The sequence below is a fragment of the Vicugna pacos genome, chromosome 29 (assembly GCF_048564905.1).
Source record: "Vicugna pacos chromosome 29, VicPac4, whole genome shotgun sequence".
Classification (NCBI taxonomy): domain Eukaryota; kingdom Metazoa; phylum Chordata; class Mammalia; order Artiodactyla; family Camelidae; genus Vicugna; species Vicugna pacos.
Window position 1 is genome coordinate 4,881,607 of NC_133015.1, and position 17,674 is coordinate 4,899,280.

Below are 17,674 nucleotides of genomic sequence, written 5' to 3' on the forward strand. Positions count from 1 at the left end.
TTGTTTGTGGAATGACTAGACAGACATGGCTCCTTAGCCATTCCAATACCCCGTCACCTCTGGAGTTCCCGTTCTTAGGAAAATCAAATTGCTCTACTGAGGCACTGGTGCATTCTGCTCCACGTGACCATCACTTTCTATGTGAGAATTATGTTCCCCTGTTGGGCTCTAAGATTTCTTAAGGCAGAATCTATTCATCATTAAGGGCACAAAATTGAAAGAATTGAATAAATTTGACCTTAAAGATCCAGTACCTTAAAGCATGCAAGCACCAAAATCCCCCAAATAAGAGTCAATCCATTTATTGTACAGTAGTCCCCCCTTATTCTCAGGAATATGCTCCAAGATCCCCAGTGGACGACTGGAACTACAGTTAGTACCAGAGCCTCTACATATTATGTTCTTTCCTACACCAACAGGTGGGTAGCAGATACGGAGTAGAAATGCTGGACAAAGGAATGATTCGTGTTCCCAGGAGGACCCAGCAGGACGGCACATGAGGGCATGAGATCTCATCGCACTCCTCAGAACAGCTGGGGGGGCATGCACTTTAAAACGTATGAATTGTTTATTTCTGGAATTTTCCATGTAATATTCCGGACTACATTTAACTACGGATAACTGAGACTGTGAAAAATGAAACTGCGGATAAAGAGGGACTACTCTGTTTTGTGTACTAAGGGAAAAATAATCTATTGTATCTCAGCAATGTTTCTACGAGGAAACAAATAACAGGGTGTTTTGTTGAGCCCTCATTTCACCATGAAATCCAATTACCTGGTATAATGCCGTTTTGAACATTTTCAGCTGAGATAAAGGCTCATTGGGAAAAAAGAAAAGAAAAAAGAAATGAATCTCACTTTCATTAAACCAGGGAAATGAAACAAAACACACAAATGAGTGCTGAACACATTACAGATATTCAATTGAAAATAAGATCCAAGTCCCCTGGGTGCAGAAAGAAACATCGTTTCACTCAGCATGATAGTTTATATGCATTATGATTTTTTGTTTCTTGTAAAATTCGTGACTGTGTTCGCACTGACATATGTTAGCCCTGGTCTCCCAAACTTCAACATGAGTGTGATAGGCAAAATGACTGGCCACATGAATGAGGCCTTAGGGAGCCAAAAATGGACAGAGCAAGTGGAGTCAGACCAGAGCTTAGAGAAGCCCAGCAGAGGAAAGTCTAGTCAGGCTAACGAGGCTTGGTGGCACATGACAGAAGGAAAAAGGAAGCTGCCCAGGAATTCAGCATCAGAAGTCCAAATGAAGATGAATGTTTCAGGACTTACTGCTGAGATGGGCAGAGCGTGAAAGCAAGGCATTCTGATTTAGATTCAAAAACAGTTCCTGGGAGGACTGTTTCAAACTTTAAACTTTCACAGCAAGACAAATCGTTAGTCGCAGAGCAAATTAGCCTGTGTCTTGGTAATCCACTCAGCGCCCCGGGCACGGAGGAATACGGCAGTTGGGAATTGGTGGTAAACCGTAGCAAAGCAAACCAGTTTTCTAGTCATTGTGCCCAAAATCAGATTGGACTTGATGACTCAAGCCCTGTAACTGAGAAGAGTCACTGATCTCTGTGGATAGAAGAGTGTTCAGAGGTGGGTGGCGTGGAGCTGGGGATCTGCCTTTCCAGGAGAGAAGAGAGAAATGCAAGACTGGAGCGAAGGTCTTGCCTGCTTGGCCTCATGCATCTTTCTCCTCACAGAGACTATTTTGGGGTGAGAGGCATCATTTATCTTGCATACTGAAGACTTCTGTGACTACGAATCCCGGGGAGAAAAAAAATAGGACAGTAGCCTGGACATTGGAATTTCCTTTCCTAGCATTTAGTTTCTTCATTTTTCATGGGCAAGTATTAGACCCAATATGGGGAACTCTCTAATTCAGGAAATGGAAGATTTGGGGTAGAGTTATTTCAATAGGCTGTACATTTAGATCATTCTACAAGGCTCTGCTTAACTTAAACATTGCCCACACAGACAGTGTAATGTCATCTGCTATGAAAAAACTGTCCCTTCTCCCACAACAGGGTGATTACAGAGTTCTGGAAATAAACTCTGTATCAATGTGAGGGGAGAGGAAGAAAAAAGGAAAGCAGAGACTTTGAGATCAGATGCAAATATAAGGTCCTAGTTATGCCGTTTGTATGTTGTTTGTAAATAAAGGAGTTTTGTATATGTTAGCTAGTTAGATAAGTGGGGGGCATTGGGCAGATAGATGGAGGAGAGGGAGGGTGGTCCAGAAGCTGGTGCTATGCCCGCCTCCGGCAGAAAGGGTCTTTACTTCCCCTAAATGAGTGGCAGCAAGAGACTGGTTAGAACCTGACAGCCCCAACTGCATGGTAGTGATAAGGACCTAACCAGATGTGACCCAGTGCTCATTGTAATATAATTAACACTGTGGTTTAACTTTCCCACCCAATGGGTTTTCTGTATGCATCATGGGTAAGGACATGCACAAAAGGGGACAAACATGACTAAGCACTCCAGGGACAAGAGCCGTCAATCAGTCAAGAGACCACCTCCAAGTGAGGGTGTAAGAGAAAAGACACACAAAGACCATTGCTGTTGCCCCTTGGATCAGCCCATCCCCCAGTCTTGGAGGTGTACTTTTCTGGTCCAAATAAATCCTTTAAAATCTTTTGCTACACAGTGCTCTCCATTCCTGCCTACAATCTTGTCTTTTGGGTATGACAAGAACTGGGGTCTTTTGCTTTTCCTTTTGGGGTAAAATAAGGAATATGATTATGTGCAGGTGTGAACATAGCTAGAATTCTACTTCTGATTCAGGAGCAATTAAAGTATGAGTTCTAGAGTATTTCAAGAAGAGAAGACAAAAATAGGGGCAAAGGAGAAGGAAAACTGGGGTGGAGGGGGATCCCTCAAAAGCCACAAGGAAGTCATAAAAAGAGAAAAAGGAGACAAGGCAGGGAGCTTCCAGGAGAGCAGACTGAGGGGCCAAGACCAAGTGAGTGGATGAGACCATGACTCAAGCGAGGACAATTCTAAGCCAGTGAGTGAGCAGACTGCCCAGAGCAAGGCTGAGCTCTGTTCACCCAGAATGTGATGTGATAACTTGTGGGGGAGACAAACTATAGATCAGTGATCCTGTGAGAGCCCCTGCCCCCCTGCAGGATCCCTCAATTGTGTTGGAAGCTGTGTTGGGGTCCTGGGTCAGAGTGGATCAAAGCTGAGTGTTGATCTTATGCACCCTCGTAATGATATAAAGACTTCATAATGGCTACTTTCTGCTCAAAATTATAAACAAGAAGAATGTGTTGAAACTATTTCCAATTGTTTTGTCATTTGTAATACTTGGATATTTTTCTGCCTTTTTCAAAGTGCATTAAAGGAAATAAAACCTAAATAATTATCCATAGAAAATTCTGCCATATTTGCAAGCTGCTTGAGACAAAATTTGTGTTTTACTCATTTCTTTTATATTTCCACTTCTTCCTCAGCACTGGGGACATAGAGGGCCTTAAAAAGTACTGACTAATTGACTTTCAGTTGAGGAAACTGAAACTGTGTTGTATCCAAGCTGTGGTGTTTGTTCTTAGGGTTAAGAAAGTCAGTTTGTGACTCCTAGCTAAAGTCACTGGATCCACACTCTTCCTGAATTCATAGATTATTGCAATTCTAAATTAAAATATTGTCTATTACAGTTTTCAATGAATAGATTAGTTCCAGGAATTTGAGTTATTTTACAATTACATTTTTCTTTTTAGCTCCTTATATTCAAAGTAAGAAAGAGGACTAAATACTAGTGGTTAATAATTTTAAAAAGTACACTTCTACAACCATAAGAAATTTGTTTTCATAGTTTTAAAGGCTTTCATCTCATTTCCTCCTTCCAACATAGGCAGAATATTCTAATTATTTTGTTAGTCCTGTTCTTTGCACCACCCACTCCCTCCTGACTCTTAAACTCATCTCTCTCATGCAAATATTCTTCTTTTCTAACATTTTCTATTAATTTGACAACAATATTTACTGATAACCGTGATGTGATTTTTTTCCCTCTTTTTTATACCATCCTTTCTTCTCCTCAAAATTGATCTTTTGCATCTGTTAGTCATTATTTTTAACTTTACAAAAACAAATCTTGCTTTTCTCCCAAGATCTGGCATACTAAAATTATAACCATTAATTTCCTGATTCATGGAGCTGTGGTTTATGACCTGTGTCTTTACCAGGATGAATGTGTTTTGAAATAGTAGCACCTTGAAATGTCTCTTTATAAGGTAATAGAAACCACTTGTATTTTTCTTTGACTTGTATCTGACTCATCAAGCTAGCTGATCCCTTTACTTCTAAAAATCCTTCCATTGATCAACCCAACTCTGAAACAGTAAGTTTCCATTAAAGAAAAATAAATTTATTGTAGAAAAAAGGCAAGTAAACACAATTTTTAAATTTATCTTTGCAAATGGAGCATAAAAATATGAGAAAAAGATATGGTGAATTATGGGCTGTTTGTTCTTATGAAATCACTTATGTGAACCATAAAAATATTGTCTTCTCCATCCAGTGAATTCCTAACACTCTGAGATTGTTCTCATTTGACGTTCATTAGCTTCCAAACCCTTGCAATCTAATTTATATTTGGGGGAGTGGAATTTTGAGTAGAATATGTAAAGATTAGATAGATAGATAGATTGATTGATAGATAGATAGATACATAGATAGATAGATAGATAGATGATACATCTTAAGTACTTGGAATAAATTAATATTGATTTTTGACCTAAAAGAAAGGCCATATACTTGATGCAATTATGAATTTTCATGAGGTTACTTACAATTAAGTAGTTACAAATAAGCTACCTTCTTTATCAAATGTACTGAATGATTTCCTAAATGTGTCTAGTTTTGAGACAGTTGTATGACTAACTGATGGAATTTCAATCCATTTGCTATTGAAAGTATACAGGTTTTAAATATACAATGAAAGATGAGAGATTTTTCCAAGTTGATGCTATAGTCGTTTCAAAGTGGGATACAGGACAGCTGTGGAGTCCTGTCTAAATCCTTTCTCCATCTTACAAGCTGCATGACTTTAAGTGAGGTGCTTAATCTCTCTGTGATTCAGTTACTTACTTTTAAAATGGGATGACAGGAGTATTACCTCATTGGGTCATTGAGGGTATTAAGATGAGTCAGTAATTGGCCTGTGTGTCTGATACATAATGAAGACTCGGTAAGTGGCTGGTGAAGTAGCACAGAGTCCTTTCATAACCAGCAGAACTTCATGTTACATATCCTGACAAACAGTCAACCCACAAAAAATATCTTTTATGTTTTACTCCTTTGAAAAGCCATCAGGAGTACATTGCAGAACTTCAGGGTCATACTTCTCTTTGTTCTTTTAAACAAACATGATGACATTTTCAAATATATATTATTAGTTTTCAAAGTTTATTTACCTGAAAGCACAAGACTCTGCTGGAGATCATGAAGCCTTTCCCATGCAGCGATCCCTGTGAAAAATATGTGTGCTGATTATAAGGAGTGGGGTGGGGGGAGGGTTGGACCTGTGAATAGGAGGGTTTAAGAAAGCCTGTGATTCGCAAGTATTAAGGACCAAGGTGGAAGGATTTCTAACTCCTGATTGGAGAGCTCTCTCCTCCCTCCTGCCTGTTCTCATAAATGGCAAAATTTTGATTTTTAAAATTAAAGCCTAGGGTATTTTTTCCTTCCCACACCTTTAGCTACAAAGGCAAATATTTTTTTTTCCTCATAGAGGACTTTCTTAATTTAAAGCATCTGAAAATTTAACAAAACCTTTTCTGAATTCCAAGAAAGCTCTATATAGAAATAGATTTTTTCCCCTGATTATTCATTCTCTACTTCTGTGATTAAATGGAGGCGGAGAAGAGGTTTATTTAACTCTGAACTTGAATTTCCCCTTTCCAGAAGGGGAAGTAGGTTCAGTTAGCAGCCCACCAGTTAGGTTTTGCATGGGGGAGAAAAACCCGCAGAATAGATGATACTTGCAGTATAACTTTTTACTTCTCCCTTAGATAACAAGGAAAGAAAACAGACAGATTTCATAGCACCAACTTCACTGAAGGGAATCCCTCTTGAAACCAACCAACTGCTCCCAGTGTTGCATAACTAGTGGCAGACAACAGAGAAAAGAGAGTCCTTCATTTTTTTTTTTCCCTCGTAGAAATAGGTTTGCTCAAAGACTTTCTGGGCCTAGAGATTGAAGTGGTTTTTAGACAGTGGCCCAGTAGAGACAGCAATCGGGAGGCAACTGCTTTATAAACGTGTAACTTCTAGAGCTCTGGGCCCAAGTGTTCTTTGGGTCTCAGTCAATATTGAGTAATAAAGAGAAGAAAAGTCTTAAAGTCCTCAGCTCCTAAACTTTTAATAAGCAAATGTCAATGCATCTCAAATGACATCTGAAATGTAACCCTTACAAATCGACATTTTGTATTCACAGACGTGCTCTTTCTGAAAATATAAATAAGCCAATGTAGCATTAAAAGAAAATAGAAAGAAAACAAATATACGCCAATGTATTTCTGAACTTAAAGCACACTGTCTGGAGAAAGAACATTATTTTATCGTTAGACCAGGCCTTCAGATCATCACAGGCCATGGGAAAAATTAAATAAAGAAGGAATTGATGTCAGTCATGCTAAGACTTGGAATAAACAAAATTCAAATTTAGAAAATGAGGTGTATTCTAACCTTATCCTTAGAATCATTAACCAGGCACAAACAATAAACTGTTATTCCTAAAGCCAGATGTATTTAGTCTGTCTGCTGACCTCATTAACCTGTAGATTCAAATAAGGTCACTGTACATGCAAACAACCTAAATGTCCATCAACAGATGACTGGATAAAGAAGATATATTCAATGGAATATATATAATCAATGGAATACTATTCAACGATTAAAAAAGAATGAAATAATGCCATTGCAGCAATATGGATGGATTTAGAAATTATCATACTAAGTGAAGTAAACCAGAAAGAGAAAGAAAAATACTATATGATATCATTTATGTGTGGAATCTAAAAAAAAAAAAAAAGATACAAATCTTATTTACAAACCAAAAATAGACTCACAGACATAGAAAACAAACTATGGTTACCAAAGGGGAAAGGGGAGGAAGGGATAAATTGGGAGTTCGAGGTTTGCAGATACTAACTGCTATATATAAAATAGATAAACAACAAAGACCTGCCAGTATAGCACAGGGAACTACATTCAATTTCTTGTAATAATATATAATGGAAAAGAATCTGAAAATATATGATGTATATATTTATGTATATGTATAATTGAATCACTTTGCTGTACACCTGAAACTAACATTGTAAATCAATTTCCACTAAAAAATAAAATTAAAAAAAGCAAAACAAAAGAAACAAATGAGGTCATTGTGTTATTTAGACTCATCTTTCAGCTCAATGACATCATTCAGACAATTCTAAGGGTCTCTTTCACTCCCTCTTATCTGTGAGCATCCCCAAGGGTCATCTCCATGGGCTCATGAATCTGTCTGGATCCATCATTCCCATGATGAACAGCAGGTCAGCGCTCATGAGGCTTTACTTAAGCAGATGCCAGTTACATCTCGCAGTGTCCTCAGGACCATTGCTCTCTTGCCTGCTGCCACTCACTGCACACCATCACTTGATGATCTGTTTAAAAACTCCTCGGAAAAAGGAAGAGGCAGCCTCTTCTTCCTCTGGATTAGCTCTGCTGGTCAGCAGCGTCATGTAAGAGTGGTAAGAGCTCACTCAGTTTAAATGCATGCCTTCTTCCCCATAGTGGGAGGAGACTTTCATCTGGCATGAGGGTGGGTTCCAATGACAGCCCCACACTGGATCCAGATCTCCTGCTCCCCTCTGGTTCTTTTCACTTGCAATCAATTCTTTTAGGGGCCCCAGAGTTCCTTCTGATAACTTGCCTTCTGCCATTTTCCCCTCTCCTAGCTAATCAGGCACGAATACACATTGGATCCCAGTTCTAGACAAGGTTCCCAGTCTGCTCACCAGTGCTTCCTCAGTCATTGTAAAGTGAGCCAGTGGGACTAGATAACAGAGAAAAGAGGGTGTCATCTAACCCCATATCCAAAATAGATGTAGGGACTCTCAGCTTTCTGGACTAGATTCTGAAATGTCTGGGTACTAATCTTGGGACCACCACTTACCTTAGCAAATTATTTAGCCTTGCTGTAGTTCAGTTTTCTCACCTCCAAAATTAGAATAATTATCCTTAACAAACATGGCTATTTGACAGAGTTAATCTAAAGGGAAGCTCCTTATTAAAAAAAAGTTCTCTATATAAGGTATCCTCTATGTGGCAAGAGTCCTCACTTGACTTGTCACCAGGATTCAGGAGTACACAGATGTGTCTGAGGAACTTGGCGTCTGGGCCAACTGAAAGAGGTTTGCAAGAGGGCTAAAGAGTCTTCCAAGAGAGACCGTGTTAACTGGAGGATTCAGACACAAGGCACTAGACTCAGTAAGGAAACTTCAGTCTTCAGAAAGAAAGGTCGATTTTCATTCAATATGATGACATAGCTCTCTTTAAGCTCAACTCCTGGGCTCAAATCTCCCCTAAATACTTAGCAAGGAAGCTCTGTTCTTCTTGATCAAGAGTCAGCTTTAGAAAGTTAGTAGGATTTGAATTGTTTCTGTTAAGGTGACTCTATTTGTACTGTAGGTGGTGAGACCTGGGAAAATTAATTACACACATATGTATATTCAGATATATTTATATATCTTAGAAATATATGTTAAATACATTCTACATTTACCAGCCTAGCAAATAGAGAAAGTAAACACTTCCTAAGAACTTATCCTGTATATGTCATCGTTTTATACAATTTTTGCTGAGGTTGACGAAAATTATAGTTTCCATTTCTTTAGCTTTAATCCAGAAAAGTACAGAAAAATACTAGCTTTAGTTGGTCACCAGAAAATGGTTTGGGCACTTACAATTAGCAATGAATTGCTGCTTTAAAGTAGATCTTATATAATGGAAATGTTCTTTCCTTTTTAGAAGCTGACTATCATCTAAGGTGAATCACTAGTAATGTTTATTTCTTCATGAATTGCCAGAAAAAACATGAACAAATCTCAAAGGAGATTGACAAATAGGGTCTCAAGGACATTACTGCTCCTGCCTGAAACCTTATCCAACTCCAAGTCTGAACACACAGAATTCAGAGCTTCAGTGTTTTTCAAATTGCAAGTGGACAAATGTGGAAGAAATCAGGACATTAGCCTGACTGTTCACAAAACAACCTAAGGCAATTACAGCAAGTCAGTAATGTAGCAAAATCTTGAGAGCAAAATTAACATCTCAGAAAAGATAGGTGACTGTCCTTAGGGGCTGAATTGTGTTTTCCCCAAAACTCATATGTTGAATCCTAACACCTATATCTTGGGATGTGACTGTATTTGGAGATAAGTCCTTTAAAATGGTAATTAGAGTAAATGAGGTCTTTGGGGTGAGACTAAGTCCACTGTGACTGGTGTCCTTATAAGAAAAGGGGATTATGACACAGACATACACAGAGGGAAGACAGTGTGAAGACGAAGGGAGAGGATGGCCATCTACCAGCCAAGGGGAGAAGCCTCAGAATGAAACCAACCCTGCTGACACCTTGACCTTTGACTTCTGGCCTCCAGAGCTGTGAAAAAATAAATTTCTGTTGTTTAAGTCATTCAGTCTGCGGTATTTGTTATGACAGCACTAGCAAATGAATACAGTTCCCTACACCAAAAACCTTCCCCAGAAGTTCATTCAAAGGAGGGAGAACCGTGACTCTTTCTCTCAGATCCATGAAGTCTCTTCATTTTGGATTGTGTTTATAATTCTCAAAGCCGCTTCATGTCTATCATCTCCCATGTGCCTCACAACGACCCCATTTAATGGATGGAGAGATTGAGGCTAAGAGGAGAGCCAAGACTTGCCTGATGACAGACTAAATCATCACCAAGCCTCTTGATTCACTTGCAGGGCTGTAGCTAAGGTTGATGAAGGTAGACCAGTACTGGTAGACCAGTACTCCACACTACTGATGAGGGAGGGAAGGGGAGGCACCATGTGACTGGGTGACCTGCCCAAGGCCAGTCAGCAGGAGCAGCCTGCTGGGGCCTGGAGCCAGGTCTTCAGACTTCATCCTGTGATGTTTCCATGAGAGAAAGGCATGCACTTCCTCTTTACCCCCCAAAGGATTCTTAGCTTCCTTTCCCTCCTTCCTCCCTCCCTCCTTGTCAAGGAGATGCCAGCTCTCAGGACTACAGGGAGGATAACTGATTAGGCAAATACTTCATAACTTTTGAAAGAAATCTTTAATACCACAAAGGCAAGTTTATATTTCCATACGTCTTTAACTTCTGTTCCTAATGAGAAAGAAAGGGTCAATCTCCATAAAACAAAAACAAAAATAAGTAATAATAGCACCCCCCTCCCCAAACACACACACACACATTCTAGTAAGCCTTTTTAGGGAGGGAATGGATTGCTCCATATAAAATGCTCATCTGAAAAGACAGACAGAACAAAGTTGAGGGTGTGCAGACATTTGAATAAACAAAGAGAATTTGGGGGAGAAGAAGGGACATCTAACAACAGATTTTAGGAGGTTTCATTTATAATGAATGTACCATATAAACTCTGCTGTGGAATTCCCATTTGAATATCTTCAAGAGCTTTTCAGTAAAGCTGAAATGGTCTGTCTGTCTTTCTTCCTTTTGCATTAATGCCTAACTGGGACTGGTCTTAAAATGCGCTAGTTTTATTTGAATCACAATTGTTTTCCTTTAGTTTGACAGAAGAGAGAGTGAAAATAAGGCTTCAAGTGTTCAAGCTACTGGTAATCGATTGGAAAGACCTGGAACTCTTCAGATCCCAAAATGCGACTCCCATACAAAGTCTTCTGGATCAGCTAATACCTTTTAACAAAGTCACTTCTAAGACTAAAAAGAAAGACTAGACTGTCTGTATGTCTGTCCCTCTTTACCTCTCCTTTCTCTATTACATCCTATCACTCCATCCATCCATCTGTCTGTCTGCTTTCATATCTGTCTGTATATTCTATTGAGATATTTCTATACATTTACTCTCTGGTTTACAAAATTTTGAAACCTAGGAAAGTTCCAAATGAGAAAAACTATCCATAATTAAAATATGACAGTGAAAATCAGAGCTCCTGTTTATTGCTCAAATTTCCTCACTTGCTGATGGTGACTCACTGTCTCTCACCGACCTGAAATAGAGCCAAGGAGTGAAGGAGCTAAGGATGACACAATCTGTAACCAAAAAGGAGGGGGGGATTTTAAAAAGTTCCCAATTATCCTAAATGTTCTGTTAGAATCATCTCTCAGTCTTTTAACATTGTCAGTTCTCATTTATTAGCCAGAAATCAGCCAGAAAGGAACCAAATCCAGCCTGGGATTCCTAGAGAGGATGGGGAGGGTCTCAGTCGAAGGGATGCTTCTGAAGACTCCTTCAGCAAGTCCCCAGATAATTGTCTGAGGATCTCTCTGAGAATTGGTGGCTGTTTGCATGAGACTCACTGAGATTCCAGGTGATCTTCATCAGTTAAGGAGTCCAGTAAGAAGGCCCCAGTGCAGAGTTAGGATGTGCTCCCATGAGAATGTTTAGGCTGTGACAGACTTGGGACTCTGATGTCAGACCCTAGTCAGCAGATCTTGCAAAGTGAGAAGTGGATCTCAAGGGGAAAAGCCCCTGAAGAGAGAAGAGTCAGAATTTCCCAGCCAGCATGGCTCTTAGACTAGGCCCTTTTCCTGTTGTGTAGCTGTGGCAGAGTGAGATCACCCACTGAGCGTGGGGAGGGAGGCTCACCTTTCCAACAAGGTCACTCGTTCCAGTTAGCCCAAGAGCTGTGGGCACCTGTTCGTTCTTTATTTAGTAATAGTCACTTTGCAATCTAGTTACATTCTCAACTGTCTCTTCTATTTTCATCCCTGTCATAAACTGGGTTCACGGCTCATGTGCTGTCTCCACCGTGACCTTTTCACCCACTCCACCCTACTCGGAACATGCCACCATCAATAAACACGAATATTTTTGTAGAATGGCTGGTCGTCCTTGGCTGAATTCTCCTCTTGCTTAGACTGTGTGGCTACGCTTAAATTCCTCCCCGGTTTGACTCAATCATGTAGAGGGCACTCTAGAGCACTTTCCTTAGACACAGCCCACTTTGGAGAATGATAGTCTTAAAATAATTCCCAGTTCATTGCCCATCTTTTCCCTAAAATAGAGCCTCTTCTAGATCTCTAAGGGTTTTCTGGTCTTGGAAAGTATCTCATTAAAATGCAAAAAGTCCTAAAAAATAATATGAAGACTTATTAACAAACATTTTAATCAGCAAACAGTTGAGACAAGTTCTTATGGATGCTTGATGCCAAACAATGGGCTAATGACACTCACATCAGTATTTTCAGCTCATAGTTCTCTCCCGAGCTTCAGACCCATATATACAACCATATAGACAAGGGGGTATTTCCTCCTAAATGTTGACCATAACCTTCATACTCCACATGTCCCAAACCCAGCTCTTTTTTCTCCTCCAAGTCTTCCAATATTCCTTCCTGCTCTCATGGAAGGTATATGTTCTATTTTTTATTCCACTTTGGATATAGATGATGAACATATAAACATGTAAATACATTGTGTCAGATGCTGAGAAGTACCAAGAAAGCAATGCATGGGGGCAGGGGAAAGGGGAGCTGTCAGTGGCCAAAGGCTTCACTGCTAAGTGGCACTTGAGCAGAGACCTGAGGGACCTGAAAGCCAGGTGGACAGTGGGAAAAAAGAGTGTTCCAGGCAGAGGTAAAAACTGCAAATGCCCCAAGAAAAGAGGTGGAAGCCAAGAGGAGTGGGGAGGTGAAATATTAATCTTGGAGGATTAGTTGTTACATAATATTAGAGATCATGGCCAACAATATAAGATAAGAGAAAGGAATATATCATGTAAGAATCCAAAAGTAAGAGATAACCTATTAGAACTAACAAGGCTTTAGAATAACTGCATCACACAAGATCAGTGTTTCCTTGTACCCTGTGGGTTGGCATACTTTTTCTGTAAAAGTAAGTTAGTAAATACTTTCACCTTTGCAGACTTTAAAGTCAATGTGTCATTGTGGCAGGAAAGCAGTCAGAGATAGTATGTAAATGAATGGACATGGCCACATCCCAATAGAACTTTACTTACAAAAACAGGCGGTGGGTCAGATTTGACCTCTGGGTCATAGTTTGACAACCTCTGCTCTTTCAACTACCAACCAGGAAAGGGCACAGAAAATGAAATACTTCTAATAATAGCAACACAACTATAAAGTATCTAGGAATTAATTAAATGACAGTACAATATCTTTATAGAGAATATTTTTAAGTGCTTGAGAGGACATTAACATGTGAATAAGTGGAAAGATATCTCACATTCACAAATGGGCAACTTTCACAATAAAGTGTCAATATTCCTCCATAATAATCTTTAAACTTGTCATAATCCAAATAAAAATTTTAGCAACATTTTCCAAAACTGTGTAAACACTTATTCTAGGATTAACATGAAATATAAAATCCATGAATAGCTCAGCAAGGCAAAAATAAGAGCAGAGAAAGACGCTATTTCTGCCACATATTAGAGCTCTGAAGACTTAGTAACAAAAAGAAAATGATATTGGTGGAAAACAGACAGATAAATCAATGAACGTGAAAAGAGCTAATATAAATGCATCTATATTATGTATTATATAGATATATAATTTTACATGTGTATAAACTTTATGATGAAAGGGGCATCAAAACCAATGGAGAACAATTCATTGTTTAGTAAATTTTGTTGGGAAATCTTACTTGGTATATACAGAAAAATAAACTGAATCTTTGTTTTATACAAATAAAATAAATTAAATATGTACTTAAACAAGGCATATAAGATATGCTTATCAAATTGAGAAATTTGACTATATCAAAATTAGGGATCTCTCTTCCACAAAAAATACTACAGGCAAAGTTGACAGGTAACAGAATGATAGAAGATACCAGTAATACCTAAAACTGCCAAAGGATTAATATCTTAAAAATAGGAAACCCTTGCAAATCAAAAGAAAAGGAAAATGAACAAGTACTAGAATAAGAATCACACACAAAAAAGGAAACTGAATGAGTAAGAAACCCTTAAACTCATCAGTAACCAAAGAAATGAAGATTAAACAACGAGACATCACTTTAGAGCCATTAAAGTAGAAAATTTTTAAAATGTGGATGCTGCCCAATATTGATGAGAACGTGTGTAAACTGAAGTTCTCGTGCATTATTGATGAGAGCAGAGGCTTCGAGTTGCCCTGAAGAACAACTTGACAGCACTTAATGAAACCATCATGCAGAAAGCCCAGGGACCCAGCAACCCACTCTCGGCAATAGATCTCAGGGAGATGCTCTCAAAGTCCATTATGTGACGTTTGCAAGGATTTTCATTGCAACATTTTTTGTTTCCTGGAAATTGGAAGCAATTTAGTTGTCTACAACAAAATGCCACGTATGCACATTTTAAACTCGTACAAATATGTTTTAGAAGGGAACATATGTATCCAAAAATTAGATGTCTATCAGAGAATAGCATGTGCTTGGGCGTCAGGAAAAACATTAATAAAGAAAAGGAGACAAGAAGGGTCTTGACTGCACTAAGCATGAGGGAGCGTCATAAACTAAGGGCATGATCAACTCATCACTTGAGTTTCAATGTGAGAAAATGCACAGACTTTTGTATTACAGCGATGGATTATTAAAAGTCATAGGTAAGAATAATGCAGAAATGTAGGAATGTAAAAAAGTAATTTAGAAAAAATGAAGATTGATTTGTCTGAGTGATGGTAGTATGTGGAAAAAATTTTTCCTTTATTGTTAGATGTTGTCATGCTAATGAGACTTTTCTTTAAAAAGTAAACAGAATACAAAAGACATCCTCATGCTGACACCTTTTATGAGGCTGAAAACTTTCACAGGGGCAGTGGATAAGCAAAATTGATAGTTGGAGTAAAATGAGTACTTAACTATTTATTGGACCTTCTAAAATATTTTTGCTTCATAATACTTTTTACTTTTTTATTTTTAAAATTTTCCACATATATAGCATTAATTTTAAAGGCAATGAATTCAACTGAAAAACTGTAAAAGTATTCCCCCCCCCCACCTTTTTTTAACAACACGAGATATAATTACAAGTGTTTCAGGGATTCTATTCTTACAAGTTACCAGAGTAATACAAAATATAAAAATGAACAGTTTGTTAGCAAAAATAGTTCATTAATATTTTAGTTATAAACAACAAATACGAAGTTGCTGAATTTTTATTTTCATATTCTAACCAGGCCATATCATAATTTTAATAGACTATGAATATCTATAATGTACTGGCACCCTAAGATTAGTCATTAAAGTTGCTTTGTCAAATTCTAGAGGGTTTTTTTTTAATTAATAGACTTTATTTTTTTAGAGCAGTTTCAGGTTTAAATAGAATTGAGCAGAAAATACAGAGTTCCCACATAGCCCTCCACACCAACACATATGTACTCCCTTACCTTTAACATCTCTCATCAGTGGGACGTATTTGGTACAATCAATGAACCACCATGGACACATTATTATCAACCAAATTCCATAGCTTACATTAGGGTTCACTCTTGATGTTGTACATTCTATGGGCTTTGACAAATGCATAATGACATGCTTCATAATACTAATCATGGTAAGTCTTTTGGTCATTTCTAATATGTCATAATAATTTTATTTCATTTATGTCTTTAGCAAAGTTTTATTCACTTTTGAATGCTGAGCATGGTGGCCCCCAGTAATGAGCCTTGGGATTGAGGAAAGGCTCTCTGAGACATGGCTTCCATTCCCACTGGCCCGCAGAGCCTGGAAGCATGAAGGCTTCAGATCTTTTGTGCAAATCCCTATACCCTACACACCAAGTGCAGAAAACCCCCTGGCCCTAGTTTTTCTTGATGAGCCTTGAAACATAAATGGACTCACTCAAGCCCATTAAGGCCCATTTTTCTTGTTAAACCTGCACAGAATGGATTTGTTTATCCTTAGCCTTCCATGTCCAAGAACCTCTGTCTCGTTCTCTGTCACATTTTTTCGTTTGTTTCTTCGTTCTCCTCTTTTCCCAGCCAATCTCAGTTCCTATAAGATATCAAATCTCTGTTCACTACCAGACTAGGCTGTCCCACTTTTAGAAGGCCATCTCTGCCAGCAGCAAAGTTAAAGTTTTCTTGTGGTTGCTGCCCTTTGATAGTCTCGAGTTCAGCACCTTTCTAACGTTTAATCTCTGGAGTTCAGGCATACATAAGGTGGCATCATACAAGCATCAGGTGTCTACTCTTATGACCAATAGATTTAGGACCACTAAGTCTTCCAGAAACCTACTGTTCTTTGGTTTTCAAAGTATCCACTCTTCTTCAAGAAAGCCTTGATGCTGTTTTCCATAAAGGGAGAGATGGTGATTCTCAAGCCCATTGCTTCCTTCACTCCTTGACTCTCTTCCTTTCTAAACTCATGGTCATGCATGGGCCTGAAGCCAGATGCCAGAGTTGGAATACTGTCTCCATCTCTTCTGAGCTGCGTCCCTTTGCACAAACTACTGAACCTTTCTGTGTCTCACTTTCCTCATTTGCAAAATTGGGAGAAATACTAGTAATAATCTCATCAATTTGATGTGAGGATTCATTGAGATGCTTGTCATTGTCACTACATGCCAAACCCTGTAGGCTTGGTGTGAGGGTTGCCACGCTAAACAAGACAGGCATCATCCCTTCTTCGTGTTGCCTCTGGCTTACTAAGGAGCATCCATCTGTTACGTAGCCTCCAAATCCCAGTGACTAAAAGGCAAAAGTCCTAGATCCATGTTCCAAACACTGGGGTTCTTTATTGCATTCCATCACCTCCTTCACTCTACTAGTTGGTACCAGGGCTTTCAGACATGCCTGCTCCCTAATCATGTCTCTTTTCTCAACTCTCTCACCTCTAGATGCTCCTGAATATCATAGCCATCCATTCTAATTTCCACCCTCTGTAGAAGGGCAAACCCAGGAATGTAAGAAAGAGAATACCAGGCAGGAGGTTGTGAGTCCAACTGTAAACAGAGCAAAAACGCGTATAAGCCCCAGGATGGTCAGGTAACAAGTGATGTTGATTGGAATCTTCTTCATCGGACTTTTGTGTTATCAGTGAGGAAGGAGATGAAATGTAGTCAGTACCATTGGTTGAATTAAGTGTGGGAAAGTTTTATGACAAGTTACAAAACTAAATTTGGCTCAAGAAAAGCTGAAAGACAGGGAGTCCAATCAGTTTGTCCACAATGAATGGCTGAAGCAAGGATCCACCTGGTTTAGAGGCATCCAGATAGAAATCTTGTACCAAATGATAAAACTAAGGAATCTTACAGCACTACTGATAAGAAGCCAGCCTCATTGCAGGGGAGAGATCAGAAAAGGAAATCAATTATTTGAAGGAAGACACTGAATAATTCCAGTGAAGACTTGACTACCACAAAGGTTGATGCGATCCCTTCTGGACTCAGGAAATTAACGTTCTAAGGCATACTGTTAACAGTTCAGCCCTGAATGGACCTTGCTTACCTGCTGTTCACCAACCAT

At 38.9% G+C, this 17,674-nt stretch overlaps 1 pseudogene; it reads right to left on the minus strand.

Moving 5' to 3' along the window:
• LOC102526099 (interferon regulatory factor 7 pseudogene) overlaps positions 1–17,674 on the minus strand; it is a 124,428-nt pseudogene extending 106,754 nt beyond the window's left edge.